We start from the raw sequence: 4,390 nt of genomic DNA on the forward strand, positions 1-4,390 counted from the left end.
AAGGACAAAGAAAATAAAGAAGGAGGCATGCAAGGAGGCATGCAGGTCCACTTTCCAATCAGCTTTTCAGTTCCTCTCCATTAAATATAAATGGGCCCCAAGGGTCTCCAGATAAGTGAAGTCCTTCCACATGAATGAGAGCCCCAAACAAATAAGCACAGAAACCTACAAATAAGCAAAGGAGAACTAGAGGAAATGGACAATGCAGTGAATGGAATATGCTTTTTAAAGGAACCCAGAGGAAATAATGTAGCAAGTTCAGAAAACATATATATTTCAAGAATCCAGAGGCAAGTCATTCCATTCTCAACACTGCGATGGGGAAAGCCTGATCACGTGAACGAAGTCTTAGGAATTAAAAATATGATAGCCCAAAATAGTAAAAGGAAGATTAGAAGAATGAAGAATTCTTTCAGAAAGTACAATGAAAAACGAAGACAAAAAACAGGTGAAAAAAGAAACTTAGAAAAGCAATCAAGAAGACACAATGTCTGACTCTTCATAAACTCAGAAATAGTGAAAATAATAAAGGAGATGCATCCATCAAATAAGTGATAGAAGAACAATTCCCCAGCCCGAGGCCATGAGCCTCCAGACTGAAGGTACCCAGTAGATGAAATGCGAAACATACACACCAAGGCACACCTTCCCAAGATTTTAGAGTTTTAGAGACAAAGCAATATTGAGAGAGAGAGAGACAGAAAGAGAGAGATCTCATTCAAAGGAAATAAAGTCAGAAGACACCACTGGAAGAGTGATAGTACAGCAAAACCTTCCAATTCTGAGGTGCAGCCTAAAATTCTATTACATACAGAGAAATAATAAAGTGTGAGAGAGAATGAAGATATTTCAAAACTGTCAGGACTTTTGCCTGATATTCTAGGAAGATGGAATAGGTGACTTTCTCTATTCCTCTTGCTAAGGACAACTAAAATCCAGGACATTACCTGTTAAGCCAACAAAAGAAGACTCTGGAAGGTGGCGAGAAGAAGGCTCCTTGGAGAGCAACCTCAGGACCCAAGGAAAAACATCGTGGTGAGCTCCAGGGGTTTCTTCTGGCCTCAAATATCCCAGAATTGGAGCTGAAGAAGCCAGCGACCCAGAAATGCCAAAGGCACAGACATGAAAGGCCCTAACAAAACCCTGCTCTTTCCAGCCAGAGGATTAGGAAAGGGGCAACCTGGAAAGACAGAACACTTTTTGTCCGTTGTTCAAGAACCGTGTTCTTGGGCTTCCCTGGTGGCGCAGTGGTTGAGAGTCCGCCTGCCGATGCAGGGGACATGGGTTCGTGCCCCGTCCAGGAAGATCCCACATGCCGCGGAGCGGCTAGGCCCGTGAGCCATGGCCGCTGAGCCTGCGCGTCCGGAGCCTGTGCTCCGCAACGGGAGAGGCCACAACAGTGAGAGGCCTGCGTACTGCAAAAAAAAAAAAAAAAAAAAAGAACTGTGTTCTCCAGGCAAAAACCACAGAAAAGAGTGTGGCCCAACCCTTACTCATGCCAGGCAAGGTCGAGCAGAGCTTAGGACTTCCGTCTGCAGGGAACCCCAGCTCCCACAATAGGTGATGTCAGAGCAGGTGACTGGGGAGCTAAGACTTGCATCCTGCAGGCAGTAAAAGGTCCCCATGCTCATGCTGTCTAGAGAGACCACATAGGGAAACCAGACTTTTTGTAGATGATTTTCATCAAGTTGAGGAAGTTCTCCTGTATTCCTGAGAGTTCTTATCATGAATGGGTATTGAATTTTGTCAAATTCATTTTCTCCCTCATCAGTTAATATGATCAGGTGGTTTTTCTTCTTTAGTCTGTTAATATGGTTGATTCATTTTCAAATATCAAACCGGCCTTGCATTCTTGGAGAAACACCCATTTGGTCATGGTGTGTAATTATTTTTATACATTTTGCTGAATTCTATTTGCTACATTTTGTTAAGGATCATTGCATCTCTACCTATGAGGGGTATTGGTCTTTAGTTTTTCTCATTTTTTGCCTGGTTTGGTACCAGGATAATACTATCTTCAAAAAATAAAACTGGTACAGCACCCTTTCCACCATATTCTTTTGGTCAAGTAGTCATAGAGCCTAGATCCCTGGGGAGGTGCCACAGACTCACCCCAATGGGAGGAGTGCAAAGAATTTTGGGGCCACACTTTAAAACCACCATGCCTTCCTAGTAAGGCACTAGGCATCTGAGTTTGAACTCAAAATACATTGTTTCAAAAACAATTTACTGGTAAGATAACACTGTGCTCTCAGCACATCACAGGCTAAATCTCTCTGGGTGGAGGTGGGGAGCCATGCTGCCTTTTGCCTTATCACTTTTGTTTCTGGGGAAATGTGTTTTGAGTTCTTGAAGTAATGCACAAACAAACCTTGGTAATCCTTTCTTTGTTTGTTGTGTTGTGTTTCTTAATTCTGCAATTTATAAAGTCCATGGTGGCAAGTTGTAAAAAGTAACTGGCAGGACCCACTAGAGACTGAAAAGGAGATGGGTAAGGAAATAGCAGCGATCATCGTGCAGGGCACCAAAGTGTCGGACACAGGCTGCCCTAAGCCGGGGGGAGCTCTGCCTGCTCTGTGTCACTCCTGGACAAGGGATGGCCAGCCAAGGGGGTGCGCCACCTCCCAGGCTCAGGGCCAGTGGCTTGGGGGCAGCATGTGATTTCGTGTGTGCCTTGGCTCTTTACACAGCTTAGGTCCCCAGAAAAGCAGCCCTGGGCTTTCCCACACTCGAGGTGAGGGTTGGAGAACTCTGTGTTCCTGGGCGTGTACAAATTGACTATGTGCCACTCATTTAGAATTGCTAGATTTCAGTTACAGGGTAGTGAAAATAAAGATGTCATTTCTTCCCACCCAGAATCCTGTCCTGAATCTCTCCAGGGACTCCAGGGTGAAGACCTCTGCTTGTAACAGCAGAATTCTTCCCTGGGGAGCACTGCTCTTGGATTTGACAAGTGGGTCTTTGTTTTATGAAGGAGACCCCTGGGGAGCAGTGCTGGTCACCGTGATAAATTGAGATGGTTTTCTTCTTGCCCCAGGAAGCCTGGATTCAAAGGTTTCTGGTGACTTGGGACAGGGGAAGGAGAGGCAAGGGAGACCCTGTGGGAGAAGGATTTGGACGAGGGCCTGGGATTCCCCAGGACCACGGGGTGGGGTAACCACGCCCTGGACAATGGTGTCCGCCCAGGCTAAGCTCTCTCCATCCCACCTGTAGTCTCCTCTCTCCCTACGCTGTGTACAAAGTTCATCATTAGGCATCAAGGAATGACGGGGAGGGGGCTGTGTCAGTGCTTAGGGAAAAGGGGAGCTGGAGAAGCCAGGAGGGGAGAAAAGGAAAGACACCCCCACCCCTTCCCATCACACGTGCTCCATTTCTCCTCAGAGCTCGTGTGGAAGTTCAGAGCATGACACAGAGTTCAGTCATGAGGAGTCTGCAGGCTCCGGTCCTGCTGCCTTTGGGAGCGTTCAGCCTTCGATTCCCGTCGGAGGCTGTGTCTTCACAGCGCCCATCCCTTGGATCTGCCATCCACCCAGGTCCTAGGGGAGGGCTGACACAGTGACCCAAGCTTCCCCCTGACTTCCACCCCACCCCACTCGACCCCACGGCCCCAGCCCCAGGGGACAAGGTCAGTGTCACCTGATGCTCTGACTCCTTCTATGCGTCCCTCCTTGGCATCAGTGTGCCTTGAACAGTCTATACCTGTGGCTTTCCCACCGCCAGCCCTCGGGCTATGGGAGTCCCTTGACCACCCACAGATGTGGGATTCTTTCTCCCCAGAGTGACCCTGACCCTGACTGTGGGTACGGGGCTGTGAAAACTCAGGTTGGACCCTCTGAGGCATCACCGACCCTCCAGGGGCCCCGTGGGATCAGCTGAAGCCCCCAGTTTGGGCCTCGCCTGAACCTCCCGTCGCATGCTTCCTCCACTTTGCGGCCCTAGTCCTGCTCTCTCAGGGGCCCCGGACGGACCCACTTAACAAAGCCACCCTCGTCTTCGGCAGAGTAAGAATTCTTGCTGTATTCCACAGAGCAGAGAATGCCTCTGGAGGAATGTAGATTTTATTTGCCTGTGTCACTCTGGAGCAGAGTTTTTCAGTCTGGATCCCATGGACATTTGAGGCTGGATGATTCTTTGAGGAAGGGGGTGTCCTGTGCCTTACAGGATACTTAGCAGCATCCCTGGCCTCCACACTCTAGATGCCAGTGGCACCCCTCCCCTCCCCCACCCAGTTGTGAAATCCAGAAAAGTCTCCAGACTTTGTCAGGTTTCCCTGTTGAGGGGCAAACCCCCACTATCCTAAAGAGTCTAGACCGGACTGGTTTTTGTGGTAGATTTGCCTCATTTTGTTTGTTGCCGTGAGCCAAAGGGGTCCACGAGGAAGAGTTACCCC

This window comes from Monodon monoceros, unplaced genomic scaffold, assembly GCF_005190385.1.
Source record: "Monodon monoceros isolate NGI ecotype Baffin Bay Population unplaced genomic scaffold, NGI_Narwhal_1 Super_Scaffold_13, whole genome shotgun sequence".
NCBI classification, from domain to species: domain Eukaryota; kingdom Metazoa; phylum Chordata; class Mammalia; order Artiodactyla; family Monodontidae; genus Monodon; species Monodon monoceros.